Here is a 20,666-nt window from a genome sequence, read left to right as displayed (position 1 = left end):
GGTACAGGTCATGAGGTAATAATTCCTCCATAATAAATTGTGAAATTAATTCAATAAATCTGATCATTTGTGAGCTGGTAAAATATGATTATGACCATCAAAGTTCCGGATTGTTATTAAGAGCCCAAGTGGTTTACTAATGACCTGCAGAGAAGGGAACCTGTTGTCTGTAGTTAGTCTGGCTTACACATGACTCCAGTCCCACTACATGGTTGATTCTTAATGTTCTCTGAAATAGACAAGCAAGCTATTCCATTGTTTAAAAAAAAGAATCACCTAGAAGGATTACCATCACCATCTCGGGGCAATACATGAAGCCTTGCCAGGGTTGCCCCCATCCTGAGAACAAATTTTAAAAAATTTATTCTGTAGTCTATCTATCTAATATTTGAAGATTTCCCACTGCTGATCCAACTGGGCTAACATTTCAGCCGTTAATTTGGGCCAGACCCCTTCTTATCTCATGGAACTTCACCCTTTGCCAGTCCATCTTCCATAGCTTTGACTCATCATTATCCTTTTCTTTTTTTCACATTGAACTTAATTACTTGTTTTGACTATTATCCAATTGTTCTGCTAATATTGTGTCATTTATTTGTCCCACTTCATTTCCCAGAACTGAATGAATGCTTCTTTCCTTTTTGGATGAGATCCATTCTGATCTAAGAAGCAGTCTTGGATGTATTCTAAAAAAGATTCTCCATTATGACCAGACACATTACCTTTACTAATCTAAAAACAGAAAGTGCTGGAAATACTCAGCAGTTAAGGCAGCATCTGTGGAGAAAGAAACAGTTAACCTTTCAGGTCGATGACCTTTCAGGTTGATTACCTTTTTTGATGACATAAGATCATTGACCTGAAACATTAACTCTCTCTCCACAGATGCTGCCTTACCTGCACTTTCTGTTTTTATTTCAGATTTCCAGCATCCGCAGTATTTTGCTTTCACATTACCTTTACCTCAGTCAATATTGGAATAATTTAAATCACTCAATATTATTGCCCTGTTGATACATATCTCTCTGAATTATTATAAATCTCCCCAACCCAACCCTGTTTATCTTTATCTCTTTTGAAAATGTTATAACTAGGAATGTTTAGTTCCCAAACCGAAGCCATGTGTTATAGCTACTATATCAATACCTCGCTTTAGTTATAAGCCTAGTTTCACAGAAAGTTCTGTCCTACCACAACAATGTGCGAAAGTTGTAACTTCACACCACTTTAGATAAAAATAGAGGATAAACAACTGTCTTTCTTTACCTCGGAGGAAAAAAATATATTTTCCAAATGCTACATCTCCCTACAAAGACATGTAAGAACATAAGAACATAAGAAATAGGAGCAGGAGTAGGCCTTATGGCCCCTCGAGCCTACTCCGCCATTTAATACGATCATGGATGATCCGATCATGGACTCAGCTCCACTTCCCTGCCCGCTCTCCATAATTCCTTATTCCCTTATAGTTTAATAAACTGTCCATTTCTGTCTTAAATTTATTCAATATCCCAGCTTCCACAGCTCTCTGAGGCAGCGAATTCCACAGAACCACAACCCTTTGAGAGAAGAAATGTCTCCTCATCTTAGTTTTAAATGGGCGGTGTTGTGTATGCATGCCTGTTTACTGTGTGATGTCTGTAACACTGAATGTACATTTACACTGTACATACCTTGCCTGTACACCAGAGGATGCTGCTGCAGGAGACCTAAGGGTTACCTGCACACTGCAGGTAACCCAGTATAAAAAAAACCACACAGCTTGTTGTCCTCACTCAGGAGCTGCAAATAAAGGACTACAGCTCAACACAGTTTAAGTATCATACCCTGCCTCGTGGAGTCATTACTAAAGATGCCTACATACGCTACAACTGGCGAAGGGAATACGAGGTCACGAACCACACGCTCAGCATCTTTCAGCAATTTACCGATGGGGAAGATTGGGATGCTTTTGTAGAAAGATTGGAACAGTTAAGGAGACTGGCTGCACCGTGCGACTTTGGTGACCACCTAAATGAAGCACTAAGGGACTCTAAACCGATGAGAGCAGTGCACCGCATTGATACTTCTAAAGGCAGAAACGCTGCCCCGAGTCCCGCAACCCTGAGTCCGCCACATGCGCAAACCGGCTAGCCCCGTGCTGGCGCTGTGGAGGAAACCACAGGGTCCACTAGTGCCGCTACGAAGACTATGCATGCAAAGGGAAAAGGCACCTTCAAAGGATGTGCAGAAAAAGCTGTACTCACCGTGTCTCTGATGAGTTGGCTGATCACCGGGGCTCCGACAGAGAGGAAGGTGAAGTTGCTCAACCCCTGGAAGAAGAGTATGGAACTCATACCTGCTCTACCGAAAGTTCTCCGTGGACGATGAAAGTAAACGTCGACAGAGTCCCAGTTTCTATGGAGAGCGACATAGGGGTGAGCCAGTCTGTGATGAGCCAAGCGACCTTTGACGAACTTTGGATGAATCCCGCCAATCGACCACAACGGCATCCTATCCAAGTGAAGCTGCTCCCAGGCCTCCGGGCTCCGGCAATTGACCTTGAACATGGATCCATCGCAGCATCCGGAGGTTCCACTGTCCACTTTCCGGACCAGGGCAGTACTCCAAGAGGTGAACATTGATGAAAGAAATGGTTTCCCAACATCCAGGATCAAACCTGTGGAAGCAAAGAGCACCACAGCCTATCTGCAGCAAGACCAAAAAATGGCTGCAGCACCACAAGCAGCAGAACCTGTAATCAAAAGGGCCTCCACCATGCCACGAGTGAACATGGAGGAGCATCACGTGACACCAAGCGGCCAATCGGATTTGAAGGCTCCCTTAAAGGAGACTGGTAACCAAAGAACTTTAAAGGGGAAGTTTCAACTATTTGAGTACACGTACTTTAAAGCTAAAGATGCGATTAAAGGGTGCAAGTATGAAAATGTATGCAATGTAACCATGAATTGTGATGCTGGTTTAACTAATGTGACTAATGAGATGAATGCAGGTGTCAGTAAGGTTAAGAACAAGTTTGTTACGCTTAACAATAATGATAGAGAATGCGAAATGCCTAATGTAACCATGTCTGTTGAAAACAGGACACCCAAAAGTGATGCAAATGCTAGAATGTATTATGCAGGCTCGACTATGTGTGATTATGAGCCAAGGTGTCATGTATACCGATAGGACACTGCCAAAGGACATTGGGTCCTACAGGGACCATGCTAATGCCAATGGAATCCCCCTGTGGGAGACCCCCAGGTCCAGCAGGTTACCTGACCATGTAGCCTGGACCTTTGGAATGAATGTGATGCCCCTTGCAGGACACACACACAGCCAGTGGGAGCAGACCCACTACAGGGACTGTGGTCAATGGGCAGCCTAGCCACCACCAATGGCAACTTGCATCAGATCAGCCCTACAACCCCTGGCCACCAGGTCCAACACCAGGAGCATGAGGCCAATACCCTCCAGCTTCCCTGGCAAACCCTGGGATGACCTGACCCTCATCCCAATTGGTGGACAAGGAGCCCACCCAGTCTTGTGACCCTGCCCACCATCCCACAACAACAGTGGACAAGGAGCCCACCCAGTCTTGTGGCCCTGCCCACAACTACCCACATCACAGTGTTTACACACCACCCACTGCTGCCGTGGCCACTGCCCCCGAGGGATCCCACAACAGTAACATCCACATGGTCTGTGTGTGAGGAAGGGTAAATGTATGAGGCCAGCCTCAAGCACAGGGGTCACACCTGGCAACCACACAGCCCTCGCCACAACCTCCCATAGCCCACCACTGATCACCTCCCCTGGGCATGACAATAAGGATATGAAAAATGGTTAGGGGGGAAGTGTTGTTGTGTATTCATGCCTGTTTACTGTGTGATGTCTGTAGCACTGTTATGCAACACTGAATGTATCCTTACACTGTACACACCTTGCCTGTACACAAGAGGGTGCTGCTGCTGGAGACCTATGGGTTACCTGCACACTGCAGTTTAAGTATCATACCCTGCCTCGTGGAGTCATTACTAAAGGTGCCTACATATGCTACAGGCGGCCCCTTATTCTAAGATTATGCCCTCTAGTTCTAGTCTCCCCTATCAATGGAAACATCCTCTCTACATCCACCTTGTCAAGCCCGCTCATAATCTTATACATTTCAATAAGATCACTTCTCATTCTTCTGAATTCCAAAGAGTAGAGGTCAAACCTACTCAACCGTTCCTCATAAGTCAACCCCCTCATCTCTGGAATCAACCTAGTGAACCTTCTCTGAACTGCCTCCAAAACAATATGGTACTAAGCTCTATTGGATACATTTCACTTGGAGAAGCAGTTGTCAGAGACAGACAGGCACGCAAGTATATACAGACAGGAAGAACATCTGCCCAAGCTCAGAATGCTTTTCAGGCACATTTAAGGAAACATTAATGTTGAATTGAAACTCGTTTACATTTGTAGGATCCCATTTTATGACATCTTCACAGAGCACAGAGCACACAGCTTCCTAATATGGCAGGCTGCTCTCTCGGAACTCTCCAGAAAGCCAGTTCTGTTTAATGATTAACTATACAGTTGCAGTACACAATACGTCCACATCCACAGTGTGGCGCTACAAGCATTACACGCTTACAGACATTACACATTTCAAATCAGTTAATGTTCCTAACCTCATCATTTAAAAGAAATAAATTCATGATGTCATCTGCTTGCAGATTTATTAAGAGGGCTGCAAAATTAACAATGCAATAGAATGAAGCCAGGTTTGTAAAAAAAATAACACTTGCAGCATTTAATGCTGGATCACATTCCATCTGATATATCTTCACTGATGCAACAAAGACTATAATCACTAAAAGGGAAGACTCTTTGATAGCATGATGGTACAGCACATTAATGTATAAACAAATGGTGCCATAGAATGGTAAGAGAAAGCTGTAGACTACAGGAAGATATCAGTCTATTGGTCAGGTGGGCAGAACAATGGCAAATAGAATTTAATCCAGAGAAGTGTGAGGTAATGCATTTGGGGAGGGCTAACAAAGAAAGGGAATACACATTAAATGGTAAGATACTGAGAAGTGTAGAGGAACAAAGGGACCTTGGAGTGCATGTCCACATATCCCTGAAAGTAGCAGGCCAGATGGTTAAGAAGGCATATGGAATGCTTGTGGAGCCGAGGCATAGAATACAAGGGCAGGGGGGGTTATGCTTAAACTGTATAATACACTGGCTAGGCCAGAGCTAGAGTACTGCGTGCAGTTCTGGTCACCACATTAGAGGAAGGACGTGATTGCACTGAAGAGGGTACAGAGGAGTTTTATGAGGATGTTGCCAGGAGTGGAAAATCTAAGCTATGAGGGCAGATTAGATAGGCTGGGTTTGTTTTTATTGGAACAGAGGAGGCTGAGAGGAGATCTCTTTGAGGTGAATTAAATTATGAGGTGCCTAGATTTAGTGGATAGAAAGGGCCTATTCCCTTAGCAGAGGGGTCAACAACCAGGGGGCATAAATTTAAAGTAATTGGTAGAAGGTTTAGAGGGGATTTGAGGGGAAATTTCTTCACGCAAAGGGTTGTGGGGTCTGGAACTCACTGCCTGAAAGGGTGGTAAAGAAAGAAACCCTCACTACATTTAAAAAGTACATGGATGTGCATCTGAATGCTGTAACCTGCAGGGTTACGGACCTAAAGCTGGAAAGTGGGATTAGGCGGGATAGCTTCTTGTTAGCCGGCATGGACATGATCAGCCAAAATGGCCTCCTTCCATGCTGTAAACTTCTATGATTCTGTGAGAACATTCATGGATACATATTCATCATTGCCATGAGGTGTTGAGAACTAGATTGGTGGTTTCCCTGTTTGTCCTCCTTCCTTTCCGGTCTTTTTAAAAAATCCTTTGGGCTGGATTTTCGGGTGCTTTCCCGGAGCGGAGAGAAATGGACGGCAAGGTCTTCTGCACTCCGTCGCGATCCTCCAGTCCCCCTTTGCAGCGGCGCTTAAGAGCACTGCCGGGAAGAACTGCACTGGGTGTGCAATGCCTCTCGTTGCGACACTGGCAGTAGTTTTGACTCGCACCTGACCCGTACGCCCCGAAGCGCACCACGCGATGACCGCCAGGGAAAAGAGTCATCCCCGCGGCGGTGAGGTAGATAAATTGCAAAAAAGGTAAGTTACAGGGTTTATTCTTTTAATTTTTTTGTAGCAATTTGTGTTGTGGTGGTGTGGGCAATGTTTTTGGAATGTTTTTGTGATTTATTTTCCCCCCTCCCAAGGCCTCTCTTGGCGCGCTCCCGGCCCGCACTTTAGGTGGCGAGGTTCCCATTTTTGCGCCCGAAAGTTGTACAATGACTCCCTTTGCGCCTAGCGCAGGGCCCAGATGGCAAAAATGTCTCCACACAGTGCAGACATTACCTGGGCAGTAACTTTCCCAACCCGCCTCCGTTTTCGCCCTAAAAATGGCAAAACCAAAAATCCAAACCTTGTCTTTACTTTAAAATCATTGTGAATTCATTTTTTGGTTCTTGTGCTTTGTACATTCACCAAACTAATAAATATTTCCAGGTGAATCAGGAAGAATTCTAGTTTGCAGTTCTCTTAATGCCAGCAATCCCGATCATTTCAACCGGAACTCTGTCAAAAGCTTCAGAGATGACAAAGGCAATGATACATAATTCATGTAAATGCTCAAGATTTGAATTCTAAAGTTGGATAATGGACAACATGAGCACCAGTGGAATGGCTATACCAAAAATAATGTTGGCAATTATGGATGAGGCCAGCACCTTCCATAACATTAGAAAGTAAGGATGTAAGGACAACAGGCCAGTAACTGGAAGGGCAGGAGGGATAGAGTGAACACTAGCATAGTCCCAAGGAAACAGAAAGGTGGATTGGAAGTAAGACAGATTGAAAAGACAGCATGGACATTTCAAAGGCGCTTATCTTGTGGACGATTGGGAGATATCATCAGAATCGGAGGTTTTATTGGGACATCTGACAGATTTCATAGGGATAAAACTTGGTCAGTTTATTGGTTAAATAGAATGGAGCAATGGGGGAAGATTCTTTGCCTAGATCATAGAATGTAATATTGGAGGAGAAAACCCAAGACAAAGGAAATTCACTGTAATGTATGATTAGGGAGAAAAGAGGATTCATTGAAATTACAAGAGATATCTTTGGCAAGAAACCTGAAGGAGCAAAGGGCAGGAGGACAGCAGTTGAGATTTCTTTTTGAATAAGGTTGCATTCAGCAGGGTTAATTACAGATTTATAAAGCTTCCAAGCCGAGTAAAATTAATCTTGGGATGTCATAGACTGATGATGCAATAGGCAAAAAATTCATAAGACACACAAAACAGTTATGATTGAACAAAAATATAGTTACAAGATCTGACAGAAGCGGAAAAGCAGGTAAGAAATCTTGCGTGCCAGCTAGAATATCAATTAATTCATTGGCACAAATAGAAGGTTGAGGAGTGTGAAGCAACAATTGAAGCAGGAAAAGGCAGCAAGAAGTTCTGAAAGATCATGTTAGTTGTGTGATTTATCATCATCATCATCATCATAGGCAGTCCCTCGGAATCGAGGAAGACTTGCTTCCACTGCTGAAGTGAGTTCTTTGGTGGCTGAACAGTCCAATATGAGAGCCACAGACTATGTCACAGGTGAGGGAAAGGGTGGGTGGGATAGTTTGTCGCACGCTCTTTCCGCTGCCTGCACTTGATTTCTGCATGCTCTCGGCGTTCAGACTAGAAGTGATCAGCGCCCCCCAATTAGGGCGATCTTTGGTGAGGGTCTCCCAGGTGTCAGTGGGGATGTTGCACTTTATCAGGGAGGCTTTGAGGGTGTCCTTGTAACATTTCCGCTGCCCACCTTTGGCTCATTTGCCATGAAGGAGCTCCGCATAGTTGCTTTGGGAGTCTTATGTCTGGCATGCGAACTATGTGGCCTGTCCAGCGGAGCTTATCGAGTGTGGTCAGTGCTTCAATGCTGGGGATGTTAGCCTGGATGAGGACGCCGATGTTGGTGCACCTGTCCTCCCAGGGGATTTGTAGAATCTTGCGGAGACATCATTGGTGATATATCTCCAGCGACTTGAGGTGTCTACTGTACATGGTTCATGCCTCTGAGCCAAACAGTATGGCTGGTATTACTACAGCCCTGTAAACCATGAGCTTGATGGTAGATTTGAGGGCCTGGTCTTCGAACACTCTTTTGCTCAGGCGGCCAAAGGCTGCACTGGTGCACTGGAGGCAGTGTTGAATCTCCTCATCAATGTCTGCTTTTATTGATAAGAGGCTCCCAAGGTATGGGAAATTATCCATGTTGTCGAGGGCCATGCCGTGGATCTTGATAATTGCGGGGCAGTGCTTTGCGGCGAGGAAAGGCTGGTGGAGGACCTTTGTCTTACGGATGTTTAACGTAAGGCCCATGCTTTTGTATGCCTCAATAAATACATCGACTAAATCCTGGAGTTCAGCCTCAGAATGTGCGCAGACGCTGGCGTCATCGGCGTACTGTAGCTCAACGACAGAGGTTGGGGTGATCTTGGACCTGGCCTGGAGCTGGCAAAGGTTACATAAGAACATAAGAATTAGGAACAGGAGTAGGCCATCTAGCCCCTCGAGCCTGCTCCGCCATTCAACAAGATCATGGCTGACCTGGCCGTGGACTCAGCTCCACTTACCCGCCCGCTCCCCATAACCCTCAATTTCCTTATTGGTTAAAAATCTATCTATCTGTGATTTGAATACATTCAATGAGCTAGCCTCAACTGCTTCCTTGGCCAGAGAATTCCACAGATTCACAACCCTCTGGGAGAAGAAATTCCCTCTCAACTCGGTTTTAAATTGGCTCCCCCGTATTTTGAGGCTGTGCCCCCTAGTTCTAGTCTCCCCGACCAGTGGAAACAACCTCTCTGCCTCTGTCTTGTCTATCCCTTTCATTATTTTAAATGTTTCTATAAGATCACCCCTCATCCTTCTGATCCATCCAACGAGTAAAGACCCAGTCTACTCAATCTATCATCATAAGGTAACCCCCTCATCTCCGGAATCAGCCTAGTGAATCGTCTCTGTACCCCCTCCAAAGCTAGTATCTCCTTCCTTAAGTAAGGTGACCAAAACTGCATGCAGTACTCCAGGTGCGGCCTCACCAATAACCTATACAGTTGCAGCAGGACCTCCCTGCTTTTGTACTCCATCCCTCTCGCAATGAAGGCCAACATTCCATTCGCCTTCCTGATTACCTGCTGCACCTGCAAACTAACTTTTTGGGATTCATGCACAAGGACCCCCAGGTCCCTCTGCACCGCAGCATGTTGTAATTTCTCCCCATTCAAATAATATTCCCTTTTACTGTTTTTTTTTCCAAGGTGGATGACCTCACATTTTCCGACATTGTATTCCATCTGCCAAACCTTAGCCCATTCGCTTAACCTATCTAAATCTCTTTGCAGCCTCTCTGTGTCCTCTACACAACCCGCTTTCCCACTAATCTTTGTGTCATCTGCAAATTTTGTTACACTACACTCTGTCCCCTCTTGCAGGTCACCTATGTATATTGTAAACAGTTGTGGTCCCAGCACCGATCCCTGTGGCACACCACTAACCACCGATTTCCAACCCGAAAAGGACCCATTTATCCCGACTCTCTGCTTTCTGTTAGCCAGCCAATTCTCGATCCATGCTAATACATTTCCTCTGACTCCGCGTACCTTTTTCTTCTGCAGTAACCTTTTGTGTGGCACCTTATCGAATGCCTTTTGGAAATCTAAATACACCACATCCATCGGTACACCTCTATCCACCATGCTCGTTATATCCTCAAAGAATTCCAGTAAATTAGTTCAACATGATTTCCCCTTCATGAATCAATGTTGCGTCTGCTTGACTGCACTATTCCTATCTAGATGTCCCGCTACTTCTTCCTTAATGATAGCTTCAAGCATTTTCCCCACTACAGATGTTAAACTAACCAGCCTATAGTTACCTGCCTTTTGTCTGCCCCCTTTTTTAAACAGAGGCATTACATTAGCTGCTTTCCAATCCGCTGGTACCTCCTCAGAGTCCAGAGAATTTTGGTAGATTATAACGAATGCATCTGCTATAACTTCCGCCATCTCTTTTAATACCCTGGGATGCATTTCATCAGGACCAGGGGACTTGTCTACCTTGAGTCCCATTAGCCTGTCCAGCACTACCCCGTTAGTGATAGTGATTGTCTCGAGGTCCTCCCTTCCCACATGCCTGTGACCAGCAATTTTTGGCATGGTTTTTGTGTCTTCCACTGTGAAGACCGAAGCAAAATAATTGTTTAAGGTCTCAGCCATTTCCACATTTCCCATTATTAAATCCCCCTTCTCATCTTCTAAGGGACCAACATTTACTTTAGTCACTCTTTTCCGTTTTATATATCTGTAAAAGCTTTTACTATCTGTTTTTATGTTTTGCGCAAGTTTACTTTCGTAATCTATCTTTCCTTTCTTTATTGCTTTCTTAGTCATTCTTTGCTGTCGTTTAAAATGTTCCCAATCTTCTCATTTCCCACTAACCTTGGCCACCTTATACGCATTGGTTTTAAATTTGATACTCTCCTTTATTTCCTTGGTTATCCACGGCTGGTTATCCCTTCTCTTACCGCCCTTCTTTTTCACTGGAATATATTTTTGTTGAGCACTATGAAAGAGCTCCTTAAAAGTCCTCCACTGTTCCTCAATTGTGCCACCGTTTAGTCTGTGTTTCCAGTCTACTTTTTCCAACTCTGCCCTCATCCCACTGTAGTCCCCTTTGTTTAAGCATAGTATGCTCGTTTGAGACACTACTTCCTCACCCTCAATCTGTATTACAAATTCAACTATACTGTGATCACTCATTCCAAGAGGATCTTTTACTAGGAGATCGTTTATTATTCCTGTCTCATTACACAGGACCAGATCTAAGATCGCTTGCTCCCTTGTAGGTTCTGTAACATACTGTTCTAAGAAACGATTCCGTATGCATTCTATGAATTCCTCCTCAAGGTTACCCCGTGCGATTTGATTTGACCGATCGATATGTAGGTTAAAATCCCCCATGATTACTGCTGTTCCTTTTTCACATGCCTCCATTATTCCCTTGATTATTGCCCGTCCCACCATGAAGTTATTATTTGGGGTCCTATAAACTACGCCCACCAGTGACTTTTTCCCCTTACTATCTCTAATCTCCACTCACAATGATTCAACATTTTGTTCATCAGAGCCAATTTCGTCTCTCACAACTGCCCTGATATCTTCCTTTATTAACAGAGCTACTCCACCTCCTTTCCCTTCTTGTCTATCTTTCCGAATCGTCAGATACCCCTGTATGTTTAATTCCCAGTCTTGGCCACCCTGCAACCACGTTTCTGTAATGGCCACCAAATCATACCCATTTGTAATGATTTGTGCCGTCAACTCATTTACTTTTTTTCGAATGCTGCGTTTAGGTAGAGAGTTTTTTTACACTAGTTTTTAAACCATGATTTTTAGTTTTGACCCCTCCTGCAGCGCCTTTATATTCATACATATTGTCCCTTCCTATCACCTTGTGGTTTACACTTACCCCAGTGCTACTCTGCTCTGTTGCCTCCTGCCTTCTGCATTCTTTCTTGGGATCCTGTTCATCTGAGCTCTCACCCACCCTAACTAGCTCAGAGCCCTCTCCTGTGTTCCGAATACTTCTTGCATTGAGGTTAAACAGCTTCCCACTGGTTCTGTAGTTTAGTTCCACTCCAGTGGGGAGCTTGTTGACTGTGAGGTGGAGCATGGCAGCGAGGAAGATTGAGAAGAGGGTTGGAGCGATGACGCAGCCCTGTTTGACCCCGGTCCGGACGTGGATTGGGTCTGTAATCGATTTGTTGTTAAGGATCACGGCCTGCATGTCGTCGTGGAGCAGGCGAAGGATATTGTCAAACTTTTGCGGGCATCCGAAACGGAGGAGATCGCTCCATAGACCCTTGCTTTTGACTGTCAAAGGCCTTTGTAAGGTTGAAAAAGGCCATGTATAAGGGCTGGCGCTGCTCCCTGCATTTTTCCTGCAGCTGTCGTGCTTCAAAGATCATGTCCGTTGTGTCCCGCAGAGGACGAAATCTGCACTGTGACTCCGGGAGGAGCTCCTCGGCCAAAGGGAGAAGACGGTTGAGGAGGACTCTAGCGACAGCTTTCCCAGTGGCTGATAGCAGGGAGATTCCCCTGTAATTGTCGCAGTCGGACTTGTCCCCTTTTTTAAAGATGGTGACGATAACTGCATCTCTGAGATCTCCCGGCATGCCCTCCTTCCTCCAGATGAGAGAGATGAGGTCATGTATCCGCGCCAACAGTGCCTCTCTGTCATACTTTAGCGCCTCAGCAGGGATTCCATCCGCTCCTGTAGCCTTGTTGTTCTTGAGCTGTCTTTTGGCTTTTCCTACCTCGTGCAACGTTGGGGTTTCACTGAGGAGGTGGCGGGTCGCATGCTGCGGGATGGAGGCGAGAATACTCGAGTCAAAGGCAGAGCCTCGATTGAGGAGAACTTCAAAGTGCTCCTTCCATCGGGCCCTGACTGACTCGGTGTCCTTGATGAATGTTTCCCCATTCTTGGCCAGCAGTGGGGTGGGGCCTTGGGAGTTTGGACCGTAGGTGGCCTTGACTGCGATGAAGAATCCTCGCACATCATGGCTGTCAGCCAGTTGCTGTATCTCCTGTGCTTTCTCCATCCACCACCTGTTCTTTAGGGCCCGGGTTTTTTGTTGGACTTATAATGCCAAACGGACTTACAGTGTGTTATTTGTTACAAGGCATTCTGCATGATTGTGAGCTCAGCAATAAATATTTTAAATGTTAATAAAATATTAAAGATGTTTGAAGTTAACAGCTTCTAGAAAACCATTGGATCTGATTACCAGGGATTATTAGAAATAAGTTTCTATAGGTATCACTGAACATGGAAAGAGAAAAGAACAAAAAGGAATATTATAACAATTAGGCCTAGCAAAGACAAATTATGACAATAATTATGACACTAGAAATAGCAGACAATATTAACTGCAACCAGGTATTAAGTTACTGAATTCACAAACTATGACCCCTATTTTCCACTTGCTGCATTTCTGGCGCCCATGCATGTTAATGTCCGATTTTTTCCGTACGTTTGCGCCAGAAAAAAAATCGGGTCTTTCGTCAAACAAATATTTGAATTTGGCGCCACGCTCTCAGAAGTTGTCTGGGGGGGGGGGGGGGGAGCGGAGCTTCAAGTCTGCGCTAAAAACTCTCTGGGCATGTGCGAAAAAAGAAACGTCCTGGTCTGGATCAGATATTTTTAAAGAGCCCTTTGTGATCGGATCGTTTTTCCTTTTGTGATTGGATCGTGCTGGCTGGATTTTTCTGCAATTTTGAGCATTAAATCCTGCAAATCATGGCTGAGAGGGAAGTGGAAGAGGAATTCGAAGGAGGAGAAGGAAGCGCAGTTGGATTTCTCCCACATGAAGTGGTATCCCTGGTATATATCATTTGAGAAGAAATGGGATCTGCTTGCAACTCAGGGGGAAAAGCGAAAAAAAGTAAAACCTGCTATAATGGCTCAACATTGGGATGATTTTGCCATAGAGTACAATGCATTAACCATCACCCGGAGAATCGGTGGGCAGCTGAAAAGGAAGTGGCAGAAACTAGGACAATTAGTATGCATTGTAATTACATTTGTAAATGTGTGTGTGTGTGTGTGTGTGTGTGTGCGGCCACCACAGCAGAAGGACCCTCTTTTAAAATGTTCTATTTTCATCTTTACAGTTGAAGAATGCAAAGACCAGGAACCACAGGAATTGTACTGGTGGAGGTCTGTCATGTATTGATACTTGGGGTCACTGGACACCAGGGGCACCATTGTCGGAGGTCATCGGGCTGTACGTGCGTGTGTGCGGGTCCTGGTATATAAGTGCTGGTATCATGTCTTCTAGTCACTTTGGGCGCGAATAAAGTGGACCAGGTTTACACCTGAGTGAGTTTACAGTAACAATTCTTTTAAGTCATTATCTACATAACATTTGGCGATGAGGTAACTTAAGAACCTTCGCATGCACAATGGGCACTATTGGAATTCTGGAGAGATTCGTGGATGGCGAGGATTGTGCGGATTTTATCGACTGCCTGGATCAGTATTTTGTGGCCAACAAAATGGCGGGAGACAATGACGCAGTTAGGCGCTGGATGGTTTTCCTCACTGTTTGTGATTCAAGAATATATGGGCTCATGAAGAATCTGCTCTCGCCTGCACATCCAATGGACAAAGAATACAAGGATTTGTATGCTTTGGTACGTGACCATCTCAAGCCAAATGAGGGGATCATCATATCACACTAACGCTTCTACACACATGTTTATGCTGAGGGCCAGGATGTGTCGGGATTCGTTGCTGACCTGCGACTTCTTGCTGAACCGTGTAACTTCGGGACCATGTTGGAAGACATGCTGCGAGCTTTCTTCGTGATAGACATCAACCATGATGTGATTCTCCGGAAGTTATTGGCTGCAGAGACGCTGGATTTGAGCAAGGCCATCGCGACTGCCCAGGCATGCATGACGACTGATGTTAATTTGAGGCAGATATCATCGAAAAGTCGGAGCTCCACGGCAAGTACAGTAAACAAGATTGTGTCGTCGTCCGGCAGAGCTGCTTATGGCAGGGCCTACACGACTGCTTACGTGAAACCTGTAGCTGCTCAAAGTCCGCTAACTGGTAAAAATCCTATTTCACCCTGTTGCCGTTGTGGGGGCAGTCATTGGCCTCATCAGTGTCAGTTTAGGCAGTGCATCTGTAACAGCTGTTCCAAAGTGGGGCAGAGAATGTGCCCACAACTGAGCAAGCGTGTTGCCGCTCATCACATTGGTGATGATGACCAGTCTAGTGCTGGCCCGGATGCACAACCCGAGGAGGAAGTGTATGGTCTGTATTTGTTCTTGGGAAAGAGCCAGTCGATAATCGTTAATGTGAAACTGAATGTGTGCTGGTATCGATGCAGCTGGACATAGGTGCGAGTCAGTCAATAATGAGCCAAAGGACATTCGACAAGCTGTGGGACACTGAGGCGGTGAAGCCTAAGCTGAGTCCAGTCAATGCCAAGTTGCGTACTTACACTAAGGAACTCATACCAGTGATTGGCAGTGCAGTCGTCAAGGTGTCATATGATGGTATGGCTCATGATCTTCCGTTATGGATCATCCTAGGCAATGGTCCAATGCTGTTCGGCAGGAATTGGCTCGAGAAAATCAAGTGGAATTGGAACGATATCAAAACGTTGTCATCAGAGGATGATACTTCGTGTGCCCAAGTGTTGAAGAAGTTTCCTTCTTTGTTTGAACCGGGCATTGGTAATTTTACGGGAGCCAAGGTGCAGATTCATCTGGATTCTGGTGCAAGGCCTGTCTATCATAAAGCTCGGTCTGTTCCCTATATGATGAGGGAGAAGGTTGAAATTGAGCTTGACAGACTCTAACGTGAAGGGGTCATATCACCGGTCGAGTTTAACGAGTGGGCCAGTCCTATTGTTCCTGCGTTGAAGAGTGACGGCACTGTCAGGATTTGTGGAGACTACAAGGTTATGATTAACTGATTTTTGAAACAGAATCAATACCCGTTACCGAGAGCTGATGACCTGTTCGCCATACTAGCTGGCGGAATGTCATTCACTAAACTGGATCTGACGTAGGCCGATATGACACAGGAACTTGTCGACACTTTGAAGAAACTTAACTGCATCAATGCCCATAAAGGATTGTTTGTCTACAACAGGTGTCCTTTTGGAATTCGTTCAGCTGCAGCCATATTTCAGAGGAATATGGAAAGTCTGCTAAAGTCCGTCCTTAGAATGTTTCAAGATGACATTCTGGTCACAGGTTGCGACACTGCTGAACATCTGAACAACCTTGAGGAAGTTCTACATCGACTGGACAAAGTGGGACTCAGACTGAAACATTCAAAGTGAGTCTTCATGGCACCTGAAGTTGAATTCCTGGGGAGGAAGATTGCTGCTGATGGCATCAGGCCCACAGATTCGAAAACGAAGGCCATCAAAAATGCACCCAGGCCTCAGAATGTGACGGAACTGCGTTCATTCCTTGGGCTGCTCAACTACTTCAGTAATTTTTTACCTGGATTGAGCACTTTACTAGAGCCACTGCACATGCTGCTCAGAAAAGGCGACAACTGGGTCTGGGGTGCATCTCAAGATAGAGCTTTTGAGAAAGCTAAGTGTCATGTATGAATGCTTGGGGTTATTAGCCACCAGGTGGCGTCGCTGACGGCGATCATTGGGCTGTACGCACGTGTGTGCGGCCCAGGTATAAAAGGCAAGCCATCATGTAATGTAATCACTTTGGGCCCTAATAAAGCAGAGTCAGGTTTGTACCTGTGTTAGTTTACAGTATTCAGTCTATCGAGTTATTACATACATAACATTTGGCGACGAGGTAACTTAAGAACCTTTGCATGCAAAAATGAGCACAATTGAAATTCTGGAGAGATTTGTGGAGGGAGAGGACTAGGCAGATTTTGTAGCTTACCTGGACCAGTACTTCGTGGCCAACAAAATGGAGGAACCCACTAATGCAGATAGGCGCAGGGCGGTCTTCCTCATGGTTTGCGGTCCGAAAATCTATGGACTCATAAAGAATCTTCTCTCGCCTGCAAGTCCAATGGACAAGGACTATGAGGAATTGTGTGCTCTAGTACGTGACCATCTCAAATCAGAAGAAAGCATCATCGTCTTACGATATCGATTCTACACGCATGTTCATTCTGAGGGCCAGGATGTGTCGGAGTTCATTGCCGACCTAAGACACCTAGGAACAAGGTCGGAGCCATAAAAGGAGCGGAGGTGCGGTGGCCCAGGAGTAGCGTGGAGACATGCCACTTCAGGGAGCAGCGCGAGCTGGTGCAGGAGGGACGTCATCAAGGTCCAGGTCAGTGATTGGAGCGTGGGCAGGTACAGCAGGAGCGGCGAGGTCGAGGAAAAGGAGCGGCGTGAGACTGTAGAGGGTGGTGATCGAGGAACAGGAGAAGCATGAGTTTGGGGCCAAGGGCCCAAGGGCAGCACGGGCCAGCCCACACTGCGATATGTGTGCACACTAGGTCCGTGCAGCAGGGCAGGTCTCTAGTCGTCTTGGATAATCCTTGCCACTAGACCAAGACCTAGCTCTGTGAAGCCCGTGTGGTGGCTGGTGTGCAACTGTCACCACACGTTAAAAAAATCCACGCACACGCATCTTCTACCCTTCAGGATGTAGTTCGGGACCTGGAATATTAGATCCTTCATTGAAACACCTGTGAACTCATCCTTTTTTGGCATGGAAGCAAGTCATCCTCGTTTCGAGGGACTGCCTATGATGATGATGACATGACACAGGAGCTGGTCGAGATGTCGAAGAAACTTACGTGCATCAACACTCATAAAGGACTGTTTATCTACAACAGGTGTCCTTTCAGAATTCGCTTGGCTGCAGCCATATTTCAGAGGAACATGGAGAGTCTACTGAAGTCCGTCCTTAGAAACGTCGTGTTCCAAGATGACATCCTGGTCACAGGTCGTGACACTGCCGAACATCTGAACAATCTGGAAGAGGTTGTACATTGTCTGGACAAAGTGGGACTCAGGCTGAAACGTTCGGAGTGCATCTTCATGGCACCGGAAGTCAAGTTCCTGGGGAGGAAAATAGCTGCTGATGGCATCAGGCCTACGGATTCTCAAACCATGGCCATCAAAAATACGTCCAAGCCTCAGAATGTGATGGAGCTGCATTCGTTCCTTGGTCTAGTCAACTACTTCAGTAATTTCCTACCTAGATTGAGCACTTCATTAGAGCCACTGCACATGCTGCGAAGAAAAGGCGACAACTGGGTTTGGGGTGCGTCTCAAGATACAACTTTTGAGAAAGCTACTAATCTGCTTTGCTCTAACAAGCTGCTGGTACATTATGATCCATGTAAGTGTCTAGTATTGGCCTGTGATGCTTCGTCATATGGAGTTGGTTGCGTGCTCCAACAAGCTAATGAGTTGGATAAACTACAACCTGTTGCATATGCTTCTAAAGCTTTGTCAAAGGTGGAAAGAGCCTACAGCATGGTAGAAAAAGAAGCATTAGCGTGTGTGTATGGGGTTAAAAAGATGCATCAGTACATGTTTGGTCTTCGGTTCGAACTGGAAACAGATCACAAGCCACTAATTTCATTGTTTTCGGAAAACAAAATATCAATACCAATGCATCGTCCCGCATGCAAAGGTGGGCGCTGACATTATCTGCCTATGATTATGTCATTCGCCATAGACCTGGCACCGAGAATTGTGCCGATGCACTGAGCCATCTGCCATTGCCCACACCAGAAGTGGAGACGCCACAATCTGCAGACCTACTGTTAGCTATGGATGCTTTTGAAAGTGAAGGAACCCCTGTCACGGCTCAACAAGTTATGACCTGGATCAGCCAGGACCCGATATTATCAGTTGTGAAACGTTGTGTCCTTAATGGTGATTGGTTTGTCATGCCCAAGTAAATGAGTGATGAGACCAAACCTTACAACTGTCGCAAAGACGAACTATCCATTCAGTCAGATTGTTTACTGTGAGGTAATCACGTTGTTATGCCTAAGAAAGGCTGAGAGAAATTTATACATAATCTACATAGCACTCATCCCGGTATTGTCATGATGAAAGCCACTGCCAGATCTCATGTATGGTGGCCTGGAATTGACTCTGAGCTAGAATTATGTGTGCATCAGTGCAACACTTGCATGCAGCTTAGTAAAGCACCAGCGGAATCGCCACTGAGTCTTTGGTCGTGGCCATCTAAACCATGGTCCAGGATCCACATCAACTTTTCAGGTCCCTTCCTGGGAAAGATGTTTTTAATTGTGGTGGATGCATATTCCAAGTGGATAGAGTGTATAATCATGTCATCCAGTGCATCCACAGCTACCATTGAGAGCCTTCGTGTCATGTTTGCCACTTATGGTCTGCCTGACATCGTTGCTTCACTAGTCTGGAGTTTCAAGAGTTCATAAAACTCAATGGTATCAAACATGTGAGGTCAGCACCATTCAAACCCGCATCTAATAGTCAAGCAGAGCGTGCTGTCCAAACCATCAAGCAGGGTATGAAACATGTAACTCAAGGTTCACTGCAGACTCGCTTGTCATGCATATTGCTTAGTTACAGGACATCATCATCATCATAGGCAGTCCCTCGGGGTAGAGGATGACTTGCTTCCACACTAAAAATGAGTACTCAGGTGGCTGATGAACTCATTTTATATGGTGGAAGATGCCTATGCGTGAATTCTTTTAACGTGGGGTGGCCATTGTACACCAGCCACCACACGGGCTTGACGGAACAAGGTCTTGGTGTGGCAAGGGGATCCAAGATGACTGGAGACCAGGCTCCGTCGCATGTGCCATATTGTACAGGTCGGGTAAAAGGTGAGTTCCTGGATGGTCAGCCTCCTGTTAATAGGTGTGTGATATCTGTGTAATCTCCATGCCCTTTAGCACAAGAGCTAGTTCTCTATACATTCAGGGTTAAGAAAACTTGCCAAGATCCACTTTCAGCAATTTCAATGCTGACTACCCCCAGTTTGATGTAACAGTACAGCTCAAACTCCTGTGATCTAACTTATGGTAGGAACATTTAGCCAGTGCTTCCCTGTGACAACAGACGTGTGAAATGAGGAGGTTTACTTGCCCCTGCCCTAACCTGAGTCTGAATCCACCAATACCACAAGCAATTGTGCCTATATTACATGCTTCATAGAATGTATTTCTTGTGTGTGGGAGAAATGTTTGTCATTTTGTCCATCTAAGATAATGTACATTAGAACTTCAGTTACAGACACTATGTGACCAATATGTGTCTGTAACTCAATGGCAATAAGCACAGAAATTATTTATATAAAGCAAGCTTTTAAACACCGTAAAACTCCAAACTTATCAAAGAGGCAAAACAGAGTAGCCAGCACTAGGATAACCTGTACTGTTGTACATTATTTACGAACAGTTCATTTGCACTCTGCTGATTTAAGCTGTTACAGGACAAGACCCCACACACTTACCGGGGTCCCCACTGCTGAACTATTGATGAAGAGACCAAGTTCGCAAGACCAAGCTCTTTCTTGTCCATCCTCACTTGAACGATCATGTTGAATACAGACGTCAAAGTCAGCAGTGGTATCATGATCACGCAGCTGTGTCACGCGACATCTCTGTTAACGATCCTGTATATGTACTAAATTATGGTCAAGGTCCCAAGTGGATCGTTGGTACTGCTACGGCCAAGGAGGGTAACAGAGTGTTTATCGTCAAGCTCAAGAATGACAAACATGCAGGAAACATGTTGATCAGATAAAGCTGCAGCACACGGATGAACCGGAACAGTCTGTGGAAGACACAATCAGTGACCAACCAACCTACCCTCAGTCATCAGAGGACTCCGCTGTCATTAATGAATCTGGACTTTCAATCCCTGACATGGTCATTGCCACTCCCATCAGATCGGCTACCCAGCCCCCCATCATAACAGACTCAGAACGCTCGCCCAAGGCTGGAGTTGAACTGAGACGATCAACTAGGGAGTGGAAAGCTCCGGACCATCTCAATTTGTAAAAAGACTGTTACTAACATCTTAAAGGGGG

Source organism: Pristiophorus japonicus, chromosome 4 (assembly GCF_044704955.1).
Source record: "Pristiophorus japonicus isolate sPriJap1 chromosome 4, sPriJap1.hap1, whole genome shotgun sequence".
NCBI lineage: Eukaryota > Metazoa > Chordata > Chondrichthyes > Pristiophoridae > Pristiophorus > Pristiophorus japonicus.
The sequence above is the reverse complement of the archived record's forward strand: the minus strand, read 5'-3'. Positions refer to the sequence as shown.